Raw genomic sequence first — 21,045 nt, forward strand, 5'->3', positions numbered from 1 at the left:
CATTACAGAGATCTTTCAAAATTACATTGGCATATTAAGTTTAGTCAGGTTCATCTGGAAGTGTTTTGGAAGTACATCAGGTTGAAGTGGGGGTCAGAGAAATTTGTCAAAGAGATAAGTTTTTATTGACTTCCTAAACATTTGGTACGAAAGTGCGTTTGAGAAGAAGTTGGTTAAACATTTGTTCCATTTGCTTACTTGGAATTATAGTGTTCTATTGAGGTATCTCTTGTAGGTGCAGCCCTTTAGGGATGGAAAAGCGAACAAGTAGATACTGCGTGTATTAGTTGTGCCTGGGAATTCAAATTGGTGTGATAGATAGGTTGGGGATGTACCTGTCATGGTTTTGAAGCAAAGGCAAGCAAACTTAAAAATGACCCTTGCTTCCACAGGCAGCCAGTGTAGTTTTTTGTAATATGGGCTTACATGGTCTGATTTCTTGAAGCAATAAATGAGACGTACTGCAGCATTTTGGACGACTCAGTTGTTTGATGGTTTTCTTGAGAGATTCCAAGTATATAATATTGCAGTATTCTAAGGTACTTAAGATCAGGGATTGAACCAGCAGTCGAAAGGAAAAGAAATCGAAGTATTGTTTAATGGTACGAAGTTTCCATAGAGTGAGAAAGCATTTTTTTGACTAGAGCATTAGTATGATCTTCAAACATCAGGCTTCGGTCCAGGGTGATGCCAAGGATTTTGGTTGTGGGATTAATTGGGTAGTCTGATCCATTTAGTCTCAAGGAGGTGTTCACGATCTTGTTATTGGGATTTGCCAAGAAAATCTTGGGTTTTTTTGGGATTCAATTTTAGTTTGGAGTACATAGTCCAATGTTCTACCTTAGTAAGGACGGATGAGATGAATTGTTCTGTCTCTTCGGTCAATGAAGTTATGGGAATAATAATTGTTATATTATCCACGTATATGTAAATCGGATAACATATTTCCCAGAGAAGCCATGTAGATATTGAAAAGTGAGGGGGAGAGTGGTGAGCCCTTTGGCACTCCACAGGGATTGGATCAAGCTTGAGAGTAGGTTCCTTTGCTGTAGTCCTGGTAAGTACGTTTTTTTAGGAAACCAGTGAACCAATTTAGTACCTGTCCGGAAATGCCGATGGAATCAAGGCACCTAAACAGGAGGTCATAATCAACAAGGTCAAAGGCATTGCTCAGGTCCAACTGCAGTACCAGTGTGCTTTTTCCCCGGGAAAACAAATGGAAAAGATGGTCAGTCCTAGAGGCCAAAACTGTTTCAGTGCTGTAATTTGTTCGGAAGCCAGACTGAGAATCATGTAGAATGTTGAACTTCTCTAAATATTTTGTGAGGTCAATGTCAACCAGACCTTCCATTAGTTTAAGAAAGAATGGTATGTTGGCAATGGGTCTGTAGTTGGCCATCAAGGAAACGGACTCCTTTGGATTTTTGATAATAGGAGTCACGAGGATATGACCAAGTTCCTCCAGGAATTTACTGGTACACATGCACGATGAAACCCAGTTATAAAGTTCAGCCTTGAAGGAGATAGGAGCTGTTTTCATAATAGTCAGTGGGCAGTTGTCCAATAGGCAATTGGATTTTACATATTTTGAGTAAAGCTTGAGGAAGTGGCTCCCATCTGGGTTTTCAAAGTGATTCCAGATCATATCAATAGCTCTACCTTCTTTGTCTAAGGCAGTAAGCGTTGATAGGTAAATCTATGCTTGAACCTGCAAGAGACGATCTCAATTTGTAGATTTTTGTAGCGAAAAAGTCAACTAAGATCGCCGTATTGGGGCGCTTGTGGAATTCAATATCAAACAAAGAATTGACTATTTTGAAAAAAGTTTATGACTATTTAAAGTAGGAGAATTAATTGTTTGGGAGTAATGTTTCCTACGCTTTTCTTTGATCATTATTTTGTATTCTTTAACCTTTAGTCGCCAAGTAAGTCTATCTTCATCTTTCCCTGATTTGCATCATATTCTTTCCAATTTGCGTAATTCTTGCTTTATCGTACTAATAAACATGAATGGTATGAGCGATAGGAGAAGGTTCACGGGGGAATTATTTAACTTATGGAGATTAGAATTATTATGAAGCATTAATTAAAAATAAAATAAGATTATAAAAAACTAAAAGAAAAATAATTACAGTCTGTTGATTAAAATATCAATTGAAGTGTTTTAGAGAATATCTTCAATAAGAATAGTGTAGTTAAATAGAAGCTAACTCAATAAATTAATAACCTCCAGTATATGCGCTGGAAAAATACTCAAAGCTTGACATCTTGTTTTTCTGAAAATCTATCCTATGCAATCAATTCAATAGGTGTACATAGGGGAAAAACACCTCAGAAGGTGCAGGCAAACAGTGCTCTGGAGCTATGAAGGGGAGCTTAAATAGCTCATTAGCTCCCCTCCAACATTCTATCTTAGGCAAAAATAACCCCTTCAAAGTGACAAACATTTTCTGCCTCTTTTACAAAGCCGCGTGGCAACAGCCCCAAAGCCCTTTAAATCTCTATGGGCTTCAGGGCCGCTGGTGCGGCTTTGTAAAAGAGGCCCTTAATGTATTTCAAAAAGTGCAAACACCACTTATCTTTGCTTTAGGATCGGAGTGAAAATTTCACAGCTTGATGCAAGCATTAAGAGGACTTCCTCACAAAAGCAGGCTATTGAGTTGGATATTTTTCTCCAGTTCCTCTATATTTTTTGTTTTGTTAAATAGAAGCTATCCATTTAGAGCAGGGGTGCCCAATACGCCGATCGCAATCGACCGGTAGATTGTGAAAGCAAAGCGAGTCGATTGTGGAGCCCATCCCGGGCTCTGTGATACTCGTGTTGCTTTCACGATCCACCGTGCCGATCAGCCTTCCTCTCCTTGACGTCAATTCTGCCGTTGGAGAGAAAGTTCTGGGCCAGCCAATCGCTGCCTGGCTGGCCTGAAACTTCCTCTCTGATGTCAGAATTGACGTTGGGGAGAGGAATGCTGGTCAGCCCGATGCTGCTGCAGGGAGAGCTTGGGGCGGCGGTGGCTTGGGGGCCTGTTCCGTGATGGTGGTGGCAGTGGCTTGAGGGAGGGCAGGGAGAAAGAAAGAAAGGGGGTAGGCAGGGAAACAGAGAGAAAGAAAGGGGGGACACGGAGACAGAAAGGGGGCATGGAGAGAGAAAAAAGAAAGGGAGGCAGGGAGACAAAGAAAGAAGGGGGCAGGGAGAGAGGAAGAAAAAGTTAGGGGAGTGAATGAGGTCTGGAGGAGAGGAAGCATACAGGAGGCTGAAAGAAGGGAAGAAATACTAGATGCACAGTCAGAAGAAGAAAGTGCAACCAGAGACTCATGAAATCAACAGACAACAAAGGTAGGAAAAATGATTTTATTTTCAATATAGTGATCAAAATGTGTCTGTTTTGAGAATTTATATCTGCTGTCTATGTTTTGCACTATGGCCCCCTTTTACTAAACCGCAATAGCGTTTTTTAACGCAGGGAACCTATGAGTGTCGAGAGCAGCGAGGGGGGAATTAAGCGCAGCTCCCTGCGCTAAAAACTGCTATCGCGCTTTAGTAAAAAGGGAGGGGTATATTTGTCTATTTTTGCATGGCTGTTACTAAGTCATCTGCCTTGACCTCTTTGAAAAAAACCCTGGAATATAAATGACAATTAACATTTTCTCTGCGTATAGTGTGCTTTTTTTTAAAAAAAAAATTATTTTATTGTTGGTAGATCATTTTGACTTGGCCATTTTAAAAGTAGCTCGCAAGCCCATAAAGTATGGGCACCTCTGATTTAGAGTATAAGTCCTGAGGCTATTGGTTAATCATCAAGGATATCCTGAAAACTCAACTGGCTGGATATGCCCCAAGGGCTGATCCTTAACTGCAGTCTTGCAGTACTAACTCTAGTGGATTCAAGCTGCCATATAAACGTTTTCTTCTTGAACGCCCTACTATCACTATTTTGAAAAGTCACAAGGCCAAGACCGAGTAAGGACTGATCCTGCTACCCCTGGGGTGAGTTGGCTGGCTAGAAGGGAGCCGATGGGCAGGGAGAGGCAAAGGCAGACGGGTATACAATGATTTGGTGGTGGTAGGGGCATCCAAGCAAAAATTAGCTCAGGGTGCCACAGTTCTTTAGCCAGCCCTGCATCTTTTCCCTTGTCCCAGAATCTCCTCTCCTCGCAATCCCCTGTGAAGAACACTCCCTACCCTGGAAGCAGGATCGGCAGAGCCAATTGAGTGCTGGAACATGAAGTTGTGGACCGCTAAGCTTTTTAAGCTCCTGCCAGTCATGCCAACGGGAATGAGCTGTCAGAGGAGGGCGCAGGTTTGAGGACAGGTGAGGAGATACAGGACACTGCGGAAAGCAGAAAAGAGAAAGAGCGGGGGGTGGGGATACTGCTGTACATTTGGGGGCGCGGCAGAGCTAGAGGCTGACACTGATAACTGAGAGAGAGGATTTGATGTGGGTCTCAGAGGTTGAGATACTGTATCATGTGTGAAAGGGCCCCGGAGTCCTTACTGGCTGCCTCCTACGCCCCCCACCCTCAGAATCACCATTCATTTTCCATTTACTCCCCTTCCCCTCACCTCTGAAGTCTAACACTCTTTGCGTTTCACACACTAGAGCAGCCCAATCAACCACTAGCACCTATGTACCTGTCCAACCCAAACACAGCCTGCGTGTGAACAGACAATCTGTAGGGCCAAAAATAAAAGGAGACGCTGGAGGTAGGTTGCAAGGTTTGGAGACGTTGAGTCCCAGGTCTTCATTCGGCTCCACAGTCCTTTCGATCCCAAAAGCCAGCCAAACGGCTCCCTCACAGCCCACGTCCCGCGCTTTTTCTGCCAGAAACCGCCAGCAAGGAGCAAGCGCAATAGTGCGACTGCGGAGCCGGAAGCCGGAGGCGCTGAGCTTGTCGCACGTTCCTTTTCTGTGCTAGTCGCGGCGGCGGCGACTGGATGGACTGGAGCCGCGGTGAATTAAAAAGCAGCCTAATTAATGGTGGTGGGGAAACTGCTCGCTCGGCAGCCTGTGCTGTAGTTTCACGCTAATCTGGCGATCCTTCAGACTCGTAAACTCTGCTCCGGAGTGCAAGGTATCTGTGTAGTTCCACATTTGTTAATTGGCTTTTCGAGACCGGACAAGCAGAGAACTGCAGAAAAGTTGGTAGGGGCGGGGTCGAGTTGCCTCCCCCCTCCCCTTTCCAACAAGTTTGAAAAGTTGATGACTTTTCTGGCTAAAAATAGCTATGGGTGGGGGTCGTGCCGTTTAACTCGGGTTTAAGTTCAGTGATTTCTTGTTAGTGCACCTGGTAAAATGAACTACTCCTATTGGTGTGTACGTGTTGCACGGGGACAGAAATCCCACCCATCCCCGTCAGGATCCTCTCCATCCCCGCCCGTCCCCATAAAAGCAGCAATTACTTCTGACAGGATCATCAATTCCACAGTTTCTTTTGTGTTTGTGCTGCTGTTTTCCTTGTGGAACCCTTTTTTGTTTTCTGTTCAGGTAATTAACTTATAAACCCTCTCTTTTACTAAGGCTGACGTGTCCATTATATTATATGGACAAACCCTGCTTCCAAAGCCTTCCGTCCCCGTGGGAGTCCCATTGGCTAGAGGGGGGTCCCCGTGGGCCACAGGGGGGTCCCCGTGGGAGTCCCGTGTGTTAGGGGGGATTCCCGTGGGAACCCCGCGGGACCTGTGGGATTCCTGCGATCCCCGTTCCCGTGCAGACCTCTAACGTGTACTACTGCAACTACTATCCTAAGCAGCGCCCCTACAATAATAGTGCTAGTTGTAATACAATTTTTCCCATATATACAGTACACACAATATATAATCTTATTAATAACACATAATGGTTAACCGCATAATTAAACTATACAAAGCACACTATGCTTCTGGTCTTGGTCACACATGCAAACATAGATACAGTGGCATAGTAAAAAAGGGGGGGGGACACACAGATCTCTTTGAGTATCATCTTGGTCAGCACTTCTCTCTGCACCCCTGTTCCTTCCCACTTCTCCCCTGCCACACACACCTTCAATTCACCCCTCGCCCCCACTATACCTCTAGTTCTTTGCTGGCGCGAGCAGCAGCTCCAACCTGCTTCTCACACTGGCCTCTGCTCTCTCCTCTGACGTCACTTCCAGGTCCCACGACTAGGAAGTGACGTCAGGAGAGCTGACGCCAGCGTGGGCAGCAATTTGGAGATGCTGCTCGTGCCAGGGAAGCTAAACAGGTATGGGGAAAGGGAAGGGGGCAGAGAAGAGGGCAGAGGAGGTTGCTACCACCCTGGGCACCTCCCCCCTTGGTATGCCACTGCATAGATAATCGCTATTCAAATACAGGACCACAAGCTAAAAGTACTACTGTACACAAATGAAACCCTAAGATGCCAGACTCTACATGCAGTACAACACCAGAGAAACAGAAAAAAATTAATTTCTTCCTGATCAGTGCAAAAAATAGACAGCAGATATAAATTTTCAAAACTGACACATAATAATCGCTTAAATTGAAAATAAAATGATATTCCCTACCTTTGTAGTCTGGTGATTTTATTTTTCTAATTATCTTTTCACAGTCTCTGGTTGCACTTCTGTCTGTCTGTGTTCAACTGTGTTTCTAGGGCTGCCTTATCCATTTGCTGTTTTTTTCTCCTTCACTTTTTTTCCTACATCTATCTTTGGCATTAATTTTTACCATTCAACTTTCTTCCAATTTTCCGCTTTCTTCTCAAAACTGTCTACTTTTCCTTGTCTTCCTTCCCATCTATCCATGTGTACCATCTCCTCCTTTTTTCTCCTCCCCTATTCCCATCTATCCATAAGAAGCATTTCTTCTCTCTCTGTCTTCCCTGCCATACACATTGCTGTGCATCATCTCCTCCCTCTCTCTCCCTTTCCCCTCCATCCCTGTGTAACATATCCCCCCATCTCCCATGGTCTGACATCTCTGTCTTCCCCCTTCCCCCTCCTATGGTCTGGCATCTTTCCTCTCCGTCTTTCCCCCTTCCTGAGGTCTAACATTTCTCTCATTCTCTCCCCACTTATCATCTCTCTCCTCTCCTTCCTGTAGTCTGGTATATCTCTCTCCTCTCCTTCCCGTAGTCTGGTATATCTCTCTCCTCTCCTTCCCTTCCATTTCATTGTCTGGAATTTCTCTCCTGCCCCTTTTAGTGGTCTGACATCTTTCTCCCTCCTTCCATCACCCTTCTCTTGATTCAGACATCTCTCCCTTCCTTGAGTCATCTCTCCTCTCTTCATCCTTTCTGTCCGCTGCATTCCACCATCCTTCCTCCTTTCTGGCCTCCCTCCCAAGCCAACATTTCTCCCTCTCGTATCCCTTGGCTTTTAATCTGTACAGCATCTTTTGTCCTTCCCCTCCAGCCCCATACCTAGCATTTCTCTTTCTCTGAATCCTCTCCAACACCATACTGCATTTCTTCTTCCCATCTATCCACCACCATGTTCAACATTCCTCCCTCTTGTATCCATTTCAATCAACCGCACCCTTCTCTCTCCACCACAACATCCAATTTCTCCCTCCTCTTCCTACTATCATGCCCAACAATTCTCCCTCTTTCTTCCTTTCCCCATGTATACCATCTCTCTTTCCCTCCCACTCCACACACATACAGTATGTCAAACAATTCTTCTTTTTCTCTTCCCTCCCCTACCAGCAGCATTTGTCTTTCCTTTCCTTCCCTTCCCACCATCCCACCCATGCAACATCTTGTCCTTCCCAACCCACTCCCAGCCCATGCCTTCCCGACCCCCCCAGTCCATGCAGCATCTGTCCTTTGCCTTCCCCACCCCCAGCTGTGCAGCTTATGTTCTTTCCCTCCCCTCCAGTGGGATTCTGTGACACAACCTCTCTCTCCAGCTCCCGACTCCCCCCATCTTTTTTTTTTTTCGATTTTTCAAATGTATACATTGTGAAGTTCAAAATATCAATAAAGAAATTAAAAAAAAAAAAAAAAAATCTTTTGGTAGCTGGTGGCAGCAATGAGGTGAGCCTGCTTCCATTTGCCTACCCTGGAAGTCTGCAAAGGCGGGACACTGCAGAATGAAGGGTTCCGGAGCAGGCCAATGGCTGCAGACTCACCCAAAGATTTAAAATTACAGCGGCTGGGGAGGAGGTAGGTGGGGGAGTAGGGAAAGCCATAATTGAGTCTCACCAGCAAATTTGGGAAGGTCATGGCCCCTTTGCTCCCCTCCCCCATTCCAGCACCTATAGTTAATCATTTCTATAGCACTACTAGGCGTATACAGTGCTGTACACATTATATGCATGTACCTAGTATATTTGATGCCCAGGGCTGATCATTTTCTTAACACCCCCTCTTCTATATATTAAAACTAGCAGATTACCTGTCATTTTTGATAATTTTTAAGTCAGCCCCCATAGTATTTTTTTACCAGATAGTAAGTCATATGTATACCTAGTTTGGTTGAAATCTCTCCATACGTTTATGGATTAGACACTAATATCTGTCATTTTTGATCATTTTTACATGTCACCCCCTTCCCACCCCCATAATATTTTCCCCCAGATAGTAAGTTATGTGTATATCAAGTGTGGTTGAAATCTCTACATGCGTTTCAGAATTATGCTGATTATTCATCTCAGCGAGCCTGAAAACACTGTGGGGTAGACACTTAAATCTGTTGTTTTCGATAATTTTTACATGCCACCCCCCTTCTTACCTCCACAGTATTTTCCCCACATAGTAAGTGATATGTATACCAAGTTTGGTTGAAATCTGTCCATGCATTTCAGAGTTATGCTGGGAGCATACATATACACACACACAGATACATCCAATTTTATATATACAGTGTTCTCCCTAGGGCCTTTTAGCTGGGCGGTCCGCCCAGCTAATTTAGACGAGCGCCCGGCTATCATCTGCTGCTGCCACCGCTGCTGAACATTAAAAAAACCCAAAAAAACCCGGCTTGGAGATTTCAGCCCGTAGCGAACTTATGCTCCGGGGCTCTAACGTGTGCGTGCCGGCTTCCCTTCTCTTCCCTCCGAAACCTGAAGTTATGTCCGGGGGGTGGGGGAGGGAAGAAGGGAGGCCGGCACACACATGTTGAGAGCCCTGAAGCAAGCGTTCGCTATGGGCTAAGGCGGGAGACAGGTTAGTGAAGCATTTGCTCTTCTTGCTGCCGGGTCCTGCCTACTTTCTGTTTCCGCGAAGGCAGGACCCGGCAGCATTTCACCCAATAGGTCGATCATGATCTTGGGCCGATCAGTCTTCCTCTCCCCAACGACAGAATTGACGTCGGGGAGAGGAATGCTGGTCCGCCGAAGCAGGGAGAGCTTGGGGTGTCGTCGGCTTTCGGGCCTGTTAATGGTGGCAGGGAGAAAGAAAGAAAGAAAAAGGGCAGTCAGGGAGACAGAAGGAAAGAAGAGAAACAGAAAAAAAGAAAGGGAGGCAGAGAGAAAGAAAGGGCAGGGAGAGAGGAAAGAAAAGTTGGGGGAGGGAATGAGGTCTGGAGGAGAGGAAGCATACAGACTAAAAGAAGGGAAGAAAGATTGGATGCACAGTTAGAAGAAGAAAGTGCAACAAGAGACTCATGAAATCACCAGACAAGGTAGGAAAAATTATTTTATTTTAAATTTAGTGATCAAAATGTATCTGAATTTATATCTGCTGTCTATATTTTACACTAAGGTCCCCTTTTGCTAAACCACAATAGAGGTTTTAGCGCAGGGAGCCTATGAGAGTCGAGAGTAGAACTGGGCATTCAGCGCAGCTCCCCGCGCTAAAAACTGCTATCGTGGTTTAGTAAAAAGGGAGGGGGTATTTTTGTATGGTTGTTACTGAGGTGACAGTGCATAGAGTCATCTGCTTTGACCTCTTTGAAAAACCCTGGAATAGGAATGATAATTAACATTTTCTATGCATAGCGTGCTTTGTGTTTTTTTAAAATTTTATTGTTGGTAGATCATTTTGACTTGGTCATTTTAAAAGTAGTTCGCAAGCCCAAAAAGTGTGGGCACCCCTGCTCTAGAACATCGCTCCTTAGTTTTATCAAATGGTGCAGTAATGGGCCAGCACTTTACATCTTATCACCTCATTCTTTCTTTTTTTCTCCTCATGTACAGCACGGTTCTTTATTCTAAGCAGCTCTGGCACTAACAGTACTACGGGTGCCTTATGCTACTTTCACTACCACTTGCAGTCAGGTTCGGTATTTAATATGGTTTTGGTTTTTTATTTAGTTTTTCACCAGTATTTTCATTTATTTATTAAAGCAGCCTTTTTTAACAGCCCGACGCCCCTCCCCTATCAGTGTACATTCAATCCACTGCCGACACTTTTTTGGCGCCTCTTTCAACAGATCAAATATCATAGCCCCACTGTCGCATGTTCACATTTATTCTGCGTACGAGTTTATCTCATCAGTGCAGAAACCTTTTTGTTAAGTCCATTTTACTCTCCCTTTTTTACTTTCCCGAGTGCTGTGGTTTTATTCTTTGGTTTTAATAGAAGCTCATTTGAACAATAATTTAGATCTTTCCCAGGTTTCACTTTTCATCTACCCGGTCTTTTCTGGTTTCCTTTCTATAGTCTGCTTTTCGTCTGGAGTCTTTTGAGTTTAAAATTACATTTTATGACATATTTTTGTCTAAATCGGTCAAGTTATCCATTCTTTTTATTATTTTTTGTCCCCTCATACAGTGGCAGACCGCTCCTGGTGCCAGCCTTAGGGGGGTACACAGCCGGCTGGATCCAGAACCTTCCGAGCTGCTCTAAATGGCACCTGCACCTCAGCGCGGCTGCCGTACTTATTCCAAAGAAGAGTCGGCAGCCACACTGAAGTGCAGGAAGGTCCTGCGATGACTATATTTGCCGCCTCTGCCTCCGGAAGACGTAAGTGGCGTCGGAAGGGATGGACTGGCAGCTGCAGTCATTGCGAAACCTCTTTCCTGGTCCTGTATTTTTCTTCTTTTCCCCTCAAACTTAAAAAAAAAAAAAAAAAGGGACCAGAGTGCTGTTGCTAGTCGGTTCTGTCAAGGCAGTTCCTGTCTGCAACTACCAGCTTGAGCACCGGTGAACTCAGGTAAGAGCTTGTTGTTCGGGCTTCTGTGCGTGGTGTTGGGTCTGCCGGTTTGCTCGTGGGAGTCTCCCTGATTTGGTTACTTAGTGGTTCGTCCGGGGGTTATGGCTGCAGAGGCTGTTAAACGGTGTTCCCGCTGTGGCAAGCGGAGAACACCTTTGGGCCTCTGTTCGGCGGGCTGCTCCGACGCCGGGGGGAAGAGGTGCAGGTCGCGCCTGAACTTTCCCACGCATTTGATCTCCGGCCTGCTTCTCCTGCTCGCGCGGCCGCCGACGTTCCGCTTCAGCGCACTTCGGCGGCTTTGCCGGCGGTCAGCATTTTTTCGGCTTCTTCTGCCTGTGCGGGGCCGGTTTCTGGGCAGGGGAATCTTGTTCTGTCCGCGGTTTCTGCTAATCAATCAGGTGACTTTTTCCCCGGAGTTCGTGATGTTACTACATCAGGCCTTTTTGCTGCAGAAATCTCAGCCTGTGCTGCCAAGGGAAAATAATCTTGACCCGTTCCCTGTACTGCCTGCTGGTAGACCTCCTTTGGAGTCTCATGCGGCAAAACGGCGCAGGCTGGCGACTGTGGTTGGGGATGACACTCCGTCTGACTCCGCCTTGTCGCTGGATCTTCCAGAAGTTTTGGAGGACGGGGAAGTGGCGGATTTAGAGCTGGAGGATGCATTGTCTAGGGAGGTGGATGATCCTACAGCGCTCCGTCTTTTTCATAGAGAGGAATTGCCTGCGTTTATTTCTAAAGCACTACAGGGCCTTCATATTGCAGCCGGATCCGCAAGCGGCAGGTTCTGCTAATCCTCTGATGGCTGGCACGAAAAAGCCTGCTAAGGCTTTCCAGGTCCACGAAGCGATGCATGAGCTTATTTCGGCTCAATGGGTCACTCTGGAGGCTGGTCTCCGCGTGACAAAGGCTATGTGCCAGTTGTATCCCGTATCTCAGGACGAGCTGGACAAGTTTGCAAACCCTAAGGTGGACGCTTTGGTAGCAGCTGTTACAAAAAAAGACTACTTTGCCGGTCGAAGGTGGTATAGCGCTCAAAGACATTCAGGATAGGAAAATTGAATCTTCCCTTAAGATGTCCTTTGATGTTGCAGCAGTTACATTGCAGGCGGTGGTGTGCGGTTCCTATGCGGCCCGAGCTTGTCTTCAATGGGCACAAGATATGGCAGACAAAATGATGGAGACGGGGATGTCTGTTCCGACTGACTTCCCGGATTTGGAGATGGGTCTTGCGTATGTGGCGGATGCCCTATATGATATTATTCGTGCCTCTGCTAAACAAATGTCTCTTTCTGTGGTTGCTCGGAGATCCTTGTGGCTCCCTCACTGGGCGGCAGATGCGGCTTCCAAGCTTCGCCTGGTGAGACTTCCTTTTAAGGGTCGTTTGTTATTTGGGGATGATTTGGATAAGTTGGTAAAGGATTTTGGTGATACAAAGACACAGCGATTGCCGGAAGATAGGCCTAAAGCTCCCTTGAAGCCTTTGTCTGCCAGGAATCGTTTCTGGGATGTTAAAAGATATAGGCCTGGGAAGCCGTCTTTTCCGCCGGCTTATGGGGCTTCCTTTCCTTCTAGGCCTCGGTTTCCGCAAAAGAATTCCTTTCGTCCTTCCAAACCTCAGACTGCCCAGCCTGCCCGTACCCCAGCCTTGCGTAATTCCCAATGACGGGAGGTCGGCTCTCTCCGTCGTGGTCATTGGGGGCGGCTGTCTTCCTTCCTGGTGGAGTGGGCCAAGATCACGTCCGATCAGTGGGTATTGGACGTTATTCGAGAAGGTTACAAGTTAGAATTTTCCGCTCCTGTCGCAGATTCTTTCTTGGTCTCCCCTTGTTCTGGGACCAAGCGAGATTCAGTGCAGAGCACTCTTCAGGTTCTTTTGGAAATTGGGGCCGTCATTCCAGTGCCTCCGGTGGAGCGGGGGCAGGGAAGGTATTCCATTTACTTTGTTGTGCCCAAAAAGGGGGGCTCGGTCAGACCAGTATTGGATCTCAAGAGGGTCAACCGCTTTCTTCGAGTCAGGCATTTCAGGATGGAAACGGTGCGGTCAGTCATAGCGGCTGTTCAGCCGGGGGAATTCCTTACAGCTCTCGACCTCAAGGAAGCTTATCTGCACATTCCCATCTGGCCGCCGCATCAGAAATTTCTTTGTTTTGCGATCCTGGGCCAGCACTATCAGTTTCGTGCCCTACTGTTTAGCCTCGCAATGGCTCCTCGGACATTCTCCAAGGTCATGGTCGTGGTGGCGGCCTTCCTTTGCCGAGAAGGGATTCGGGTGCATCCTTACTTGGACGACTGGTTGATCAGAGCGTCTTCCAGGCAGGACAGTTGGCAGCTACCCAAAGGGTGATCTCCATATGAGCCCTACATAGGAACTCTATGAGCGTCAGGAGCAGTTCAGGCCATTCAGCGCAGCTCACCACACTAAAAACTGCTATTGCGGTTTCGGTAGAAGAGGGGGTTAAACATTAAAAAATAGAAATAACAAAAGGTAGAGAAAAGATTTGTTTTGTTTAGAATAAAGTAGTATTGTAGCTGTATCAATAAAATGTTTATAAACAGAAAATAAAAATAAGGTAATCTTTTTACTGGACTAATTTTAATACATTTCTTACTAACTTTCAAAGATGAAAACCCCCTTCCTCAGGTCAGAACAGGATACTGTAACAGCAATATACTATATTGATCTGAGGAAGGAGGTTTTGGCCTCTGAAAGCTAATTTTCTTATCTTCTATTTTTTGTTTTATTTTTGTTAATTTATAAAATGATGATTGTTATATTTGTCAGTTTTTTAAATTTACATCTACTATCTTTATATTTTATATAGTCTTAGGGAATGTCACTGTTTCTGTGGTGTTGCATTATATACAGATCTTGATTCTTCATGGTTCAGGTTAATTTTTGTCTACATATTTCTATTTTTAGTTTGTGATTACTTATTCTATACAGGGCAAGGCTGTATCTGTGTTCTGTTAGAATTGACTTGCAGGATCAATCTGTATTAATCTAGCTTGTTTAGTTTTACAATAGAAGTATTGATATTCTAGTGCTCACTGCAGTGTTTAAGATGCTGCCTTTTCCTAGGTGTACCCATGTTGTATGACTCTTGGACTATTACTTAAAAATAACTTTACATACATACAATGTTCTCCCTAGCATGTTTTAGCCGGGCGTTAGGTGAGCGCCCAGCTGCCTTCCTCCAATGACGCATTTCCCCTCAGGAGTAACTTTTTTTCCCCCCACAACGCAGACTTTCGGTTCGAGGAAACCGCATGCGTTTTTGTTTGTTTTTAACCCCTCTCTGGGTAATTTGCTGAGCAGAGCTCCCATCGCCTTCCCTATACTCAACCCTCATTGCTGCACCCGCGCCTCGCCGCCTGATTTCTGACCAGACCTGTCATGTCAAAATCTGGCCCGCCAGACGTCCACAAAACCCCAGCCAAGCTGGCAGACAGGCACAAAGCCGAGCGGCCTAACTGCAGCCCACTGTCCCACCGTTGCCAGTGGTGACAGGGTGAGCAACGGTGATGACCTCCGCCTCCCAGTGCCGGTGTGCTAGGTTGGAATCGCCGCCCTCCAAAGCCTCGGTCGCTTCAGAAGACGAGCCGAGAAGCGTGGGAAGGTGCGCAAGGCACTCAAAGGCACGAGCGCTTCACAATTGTGGACTGATCCACAGAAGCAGAGCGACCGGGAACAGCCCTCCGTCGGGAGTCGGGAGGGCTGGCCCACATGCCAGCAAGAGCCACGCCGAGTCAAGTGATGAGAAAAGATGTCAAAGTGCCCCATGAACACTGATGCGGAGGCTAGGCTGCTTGCAGAGGAACAGAAGGAAGCAAGATGGTTGCCTTGCATGATCTGCTAGGAAGGATGACCGGGGCCGTGCTGCCAGACCTCTGCAAGGCCGAGGGCCGCACAAGAGGCCAGAGGCCCCCCCCCCATTCCTCGTTCCCAAAAGTAGGGCCTTATTGTTTCTCCCGAACAAAAGATCAGCTCCACAGGTAGTTCTCCCTTTCCTTTATTCAAAAGATTTTCAGAGATACAAACTTCCCATAAACTGTGTCAATCATGCACGTTGGCTCATCCCACCACAGACACGTCTCTTCCATCCATTTTGTCCACAGAGCCGGCGCGGGGCTGGAGAGACCGCAACCTGACACTAAGGGGTCCTTTTATTAAGGTGCACATTTAGCGCACGCTAAATCTGTTAGCGTACCTTAATAAAAGGACCCCTAAGTATCTTGATAAAAAATTTGGCCCGCAACCCAGCCCATGCCCCAGATTTCAGCCCCCTATGTGATTGAGTTTGATATCCCTGGACTAGAAAGACTAAGCAGAAAGGAATCCCCTAGCATGCTCAAACCCACAGATATTCCATCACCAACCATCCGCCTCTTCCCCTACCTCATCAGCCATGCAAAGACAGAAAGAAAGCTCTATGTCCTGCCTCCCCGCTACAATCCCCCCTCCAAAAAAAAAACAAAAAACAATCTGCTCTTGTGGCTTGCTGCTATTGCTTCCTTGCCTGCCCAAACCTCCAGGGACCTAACAAAGCCATGACTGACACAGTTTTGACATGCCACCCCGAGAGAAACAGTAAGGAAACTTAAGCCACGCTCTCTTCTTGAGATAAATGTACAAACCATACGGCCTGAAGAATGTCTACATACACCTGTAAATAAAATGTCAAAAAGCATGTATTTTATTTTTTTTTTTAGCAATTTCTTCAAAACAAAAATGGAAATTCTAAGAAACAATTCCCTTTGGCGCTGCAGAAGCTATTCTAAACAAGTAAAATTGTTTGGCCTTTTAGAATAGAGAAAGCAGTATCTGGTGCACTTGATGAGAAGAGACCTCAAGATGCTTCCTGTAATCATCTCTTCTTGCCCTCCCCTTTTCCTGCACCTCTGCCTTGATGGACCCCGGCAACCGCCTTCCGCCTTCTTCGCCGCAGCACCAACAGCTGCTGCAGTTGCCCTTCAGTGCTGATGGAGGGTGATGGTTCTCTCCAGGAGTAATTAACATTTTGAAAGAAAGTTCCATGCCGGCATTTTCTATTACGTTACATCCCCTTCCCTCAGGGTGTCTTTCCCACATTCCCTTTGCAATACAACCAAGGGCCCTATTTCGAGATTTGTACGGCTGACTTGCCTACACAGTACGGCACCAGCACTGCCCGATTTGCCGAAGGCCTGCATGTTTCCCTCTGGTCTCACCTTTAAAAGGTAATTACGGCAGCCTGCAGAGGATCGCCAATGCTGTAGTGAACCTAGCAAGCTGCCGGTGGCCTCCGCAGCACGTTCCCTCTGCTGTGGACCTGCCCCCTTATGTCAGAGAAGGGGCAAGACCGTGGCAGATGGAATGTGCTGCGGAGGCTGCCGGAAGCCCGCTAGGTTCGCTACAGCACCGGCAATCCTCTGCAGGCTGCCATAAGGAAAAATTTTGTTCTTACCTGTTAATTTTCTTTCCTTTAGACGCAGCAGATGAATCCAGAGACTAGTAGGATAATGCACATCTACCAGCAGGTGGAGATAGAGAACTGAATAACAGGTAGTCCCATTGGTTGGCACACTCTCTGTCCCTCCAGTATTGCTCCTTGCCCAAGCATTCGGAACCAGAAAACAAGGTCCACATGTAAAAAACTTCTTTCCCACAACAAAGATCACAAACAGGAAAAGAGCACACAACTACCAACTCAAACAAACCGAGGAAACCCGCAACCAACCATACAGTGAGCAAAGAAACAGCAAGGGTGGGGCTCTGGATTCATCTGCTGCGTCTAAAGGAAAGAAAATTAACAGGTAAGAACATAATTTTTCCTTCCTTTTCAACAGCAGCAGATGAATCCAGAGACTAGTGGGATGTAGCAAAGCAATCTTCAATCCGGGTGGGAAGCGAACGCCGCCTCCGCAATAACCGAAGCCCCTAAGGCAGATTCCGCACGAACCGCCACATCCAACCGGTAATGTTTTGAAAACGTATTCCGAGAAGACCAAGTAGCCGCATGACAGATCTCCTCCAAAGAAAAACCCCTGGACTCCGCCCAAGAAGTAGACAACGCCCTAGTGGAATGAGCATGAAGTTTGTCCGGCAACCGCTTACCCGACGTCAAGTAAGCAGACGCAATGGCCTCCCGAACCCAACGAGCAATAGAAGCCTTGGATGCCGCCATACCCTTGTTGCGGCCAGCAAATAACACAAAGAGATGATCGGAACGACGAAAATCATTAGTCATCAGGAGATAATGCAAGAGAACCCTACGTACATCAAGCAAACGCAGAGAAGAGAAACGCTCCCCCCAGTCCTCCTTCCGGAAAGCCGGAAGGAAGAGAGACTGGTTCACATGAAAAGGGGATACAACCTTAGGAAGAAACGACGGAAGAGTCCTAACTGACACACCGGAACTCGAAATTCTCAAAAAAGGATCCCTGCAAGATAACGCCTGCAACTCAGACACCCGCCGGGCTGAAGCCAGAGCAACCAGAAAGACCGCTTTCAACGTGACATCTTTTAAAGTAGCACTCGTCGAAGGCGGCTTTTGCAACTCCCCAAGGACCACCTTCAGACTCCACTCCGGACAGATCTTCTTAACAGGAGGCCGCATATGCTGCACCCCTTTGAGAAAACGAACGATATCCGGTTGGGACGCTAGGGAAGAACCAGACATCCGGCCTCTATAGCAAGCAATAGCGGCCACTTGAACTTTGAGAGAATTACAGGCTAATCCCTTGGTTACCCCCTCTTGAAGAAAAGAAAGAATGGTAGAGAGAGAAGCCTGGAAGGGCGACAGACCCTGAGCCGCACACCAAGAATCGAAAACTCGCCAGACACGAGCTGAAGAGGCAGAGGTAGATCCCTTTTTAGCTTGAAGCAGAGTCAAAATAACCTGGTCAGAATAACCCCTACGTCTCAGCCGCGACCTTTCAAGAGCCAGGCCGTAAGACCAAAGTGGGACAGATTTTCCATCAGAATGGGGCCCTGAGACAGCAAGTCCAGAGTCACCGGAAACAGCAACCGATCGCCTGCCGACAGAAGCATCAGGTCCGCATACCATGGACGATGCGGCCAATCCGGAGCCACCAGGATCACTGTGCCGGAAAACTGAGATATGCGATGTAACACCCGACCTATCATCGGCCACGGAGGAAACATAAAGTAGACAACTCGGAGGCCAAGCAAGAGCCAGCGCGACTATCCCTTCCGACGCCTGCTCCCGGCGTCTACTGAAGAAACGAGGAAGCTTCGCATTGCGTGATGACGCCATGAGGTCCATGTCCGGGAGACCCCACCTTTGCACTATGAGGACGAACGCCTGATCGAAGAGCTCCCATTCTCCGGGATCCAGAAGATTTCTGCTCAGGAAGTCCGCCTGAACATTGTCCTGACCCACAATGTGAGCCGCCGACAGCAGAGGAAGATGAATTTCTGCCCACTGAAGGAGCAGTATTGCTTCGTTTTGCCAGCTGAGGACTTCTGGTACCGCCTTGTCTGTTGATGTATGCCACCGCCATGACACTGTCCGAAAAAACCCTCGTCGGGCGGTCCTGAATCAGGGGCAAGAACGCTTGGAGCGCGAGCCTGGCCGCCCTTAGTTCCAGAAGATTGATGGGCCACTGAGCTTCTTCCGGAGACCAGACTCCCTGCGCCGAGGATTGAAGGCAGAGAGCTCCCCAACCCAACAAACTGGCATCTGTGGTAACTATCATCCACGCCGGAGTCGTCAAAGGCATGCCCTTGAACAGATTGAAATCGCTGAGCCACCAAGCCATGCTGAACGAAGCCGACGATGGTAATCTTGAGACACTGGGGACCACCGAGAGAGAAGCGACTGCTGCAGCGCTCATGTGAAAGCGTGCCCAAGGCACCACTTCCAGCGTGGCCACTATGGAGCCCAGAACCTGAACATAATCCCACACTCTCGGTCTGGGCGACTGTAGAAGTAAGCAAACCTGAGTCTGCAACTTCTCCCCCCGGTCTTTGGGAAGAAACACTTTCCCCATCTTCGTGTCGAACAGCACTCCCAGGTGCTCCAATGACTGGGATGGAATAAGAGAACTCTTTGGAAAATTGATGACCCACCCCAAGGACTGAAGAAGTATGATGTAGTTCTTTTCTTGTGTGGGTGAGATTGGCAGAGAAAGGACCAATGATGTCAGCACCGGGGGAGGGGATGGAGGGAACAACTTGCAGAATGATACCTAGAGGGGCAGTCAAACAGTTGCTGCAACTGGAAGAGGTGAAGGGTAGGGGTGATAGTGGAAGCTGCTGTATGGGGTGGGTGTGGGGGACTGAAAGAGACACAAAGTAAGAACAATACTTTCCAAAAAGGAGGAAATAAATAGTAGACAAAGTAAGGAGTAAGGTGGGGTGGGGGGCAGGAATGAGAGAGAACATGCGGAAAATGCAGGGAGGAAACATATTCTGGAGATCTCCTAGGTCGGATCCACCCTGATATGCCGAGATTTGCTAGGATCTGCAGTTATCATCCCATGAAGGGCTGTTTCCACCTGTTGTAGGGAGTCCCCTCACCGATGTCTTCATTCCTTTTCTGCCAGTTTATCTAGCTCTTCATAGGGGGCAGGACCTGGCAGATAAGGAATGAAGATGTCAGCGAGAAGACTACCTGCAAACAGATAACAGCAGTGGCAATAATAATTAAAAAAAAATAGACAGGTTCTGCTGTAAAGGTAGATGGAAAATCCTGCAAATCTAGCATTTGTGACCTGGGTTTCAATACTGTTAAGCAGGAATCCGTGAAATCCAGGAGTTCCTGGTTTTACCTTGTTCCTAGCAAAGGAAGGAAGGAGAGCAGGAAGGAAAGGTGCCCCAAATCAGAGCAGCTACATACACCCTACTGCACTGTTAAAGATAGTAACATTCACTTCCTTGATAATCAGTTTAAATAAGTTTCACCAGCTTACTAAAAATCACGTTTTAAATCCGAAGTGCTGCCGTTTTTTTTTTCCCCCTCTGCCTAGATAAGCTACAGCCTATTTTGACTGCCCCTCTGGCTGTCATTCTGCTGGGCGTCCCCACGTTGACGTCTTCTCTGCCGGTCTGCCCATACAGGAAGAGAACGGAACGTCACAGGGGGCTCACAGGGGGCTGGATCGGGCAGAGAAGGAATGAAGATCTCAGCAGGGGACTCCCTGCAAACAGATAGCAGCTGTGGCAATCAAAAAAAGAGGAGGTCTGCTGTAAAGGTAGTCCAGGATCCCTGGGATCCTGGAAAATCTTGCAAATCTGTTTTTTTTTAAACCAGGATTTCAATACTGTTCAATGGGAATCCTGGAGATCCTGGTTTTACTTTGTCCCTCAGGTACGTGTAGAGATTGGTTTTGAAATGGTCTTTTCTTGCTGTGTAGGAAAAAAAAAAGCATGAGTACACATTTTACTCATCCTTATGTGCTGAAGTACTTCAGGGTTATTTATTTTTCATTTTGGAAATTGAAAAGAACTGTATTTGCTTAGTAAATGTGTTTTTTTCTAAAATACATATGCAGGTGCAGAAATAGAAATAGCTGTTTACTAGATTTTATGCACTGTATACTCTTAAATTATGTCACTTACCTGTAATATATTGGCTAGTAGGACTAGAATAGTTGGGACTGACGTTGTGACAGGAGCATTTCTTTAACTGCCACTTTAGTATGTTCTCCCTTATTGTGATTAAAACTGTTTTGTTCCCCAATTTCTTTAAGGCTTAAGAGTTTATATTGATACTCTCTAAAAATCGTTGCAGATAATTCCAAGTAATTGCACAGCTGTGAATGATTCTCCTTTCTTTTAGCACCTTTTTGCTTTTAAATGTCAAAAGACATGTGGTATGCATATTGTAACAGTCAGATTAGTGATCTTGATTCAGAAATGTGGGAGTGTACACATACACACACTTTCTTTAGTTATTTTTCTGGTCTTATTTATTTTTAATGTTAAGAAATGAATGTATGTAAAACTTATTTAATGTACATATATTAACTTTAGACAAATTAATT

At 46.5% G+C, this 21,045-nt stretch overlaps 1 protein-coding gene and 1 long non-coding RNA gene across 5 annotated transcripts in view; one reads left to right on the forward strand and one right to left on the reverse strand.

The window, feature by feature from the left end:
- Positions 1–4,907, reverse strand: part of LOC117366357 — a 91,354-nt gene extending 86,447 nt beyond the window's left edge. Inside the window, exon 1 of the long non-coding RNA XR_004540565.1 lies at positions 4,634–4,907. This is a non-coding gene — a long non-coding RNA (uncharacterized LOC117366357). The remainder of the gene's footprint in view (positions 1–4,633) is intronic.
- The window catches only part of PXYLP1 (2-phosphoxylose phosphatase 1), a 160,937-nt gene continuing 143,857 nt past the window's right edge, over positions 3,966–21,045 (forward strand). The window contains exon 1 of one of the 4 annotated variants that reach the window (XM_033957633.1): positions 3,966–3,988. The gene's annotated coding sequence lies outside the window, so the exon portion shown is untranslated. Of the gene's footprint in view, positions 3,989–4,231; positions 4,314–4,940; positions 5,074–20,277; positions 20,370–21,045 lie in introns of those variants that run through there. The other 3 variants (XM_033957634.1, XM_033957629.1, XM_033957631.1) reach the window with 3 other exon arrangements.

The sequence above is a fragment of the Geotrypetes seraphini genome, chromosome 9 (genome assembly GCF_902459505.1).
Source record: "Geotrypetes seraphini chromosome 9, aGeoSer1.1, whole genome shotgun sequence".
NCBI lineage: Eukaryota > Metazoa > Chordata > Amphibia > Gymnophiona > Dermophiidae > Geotrypetes > Geotrypetes seraphini.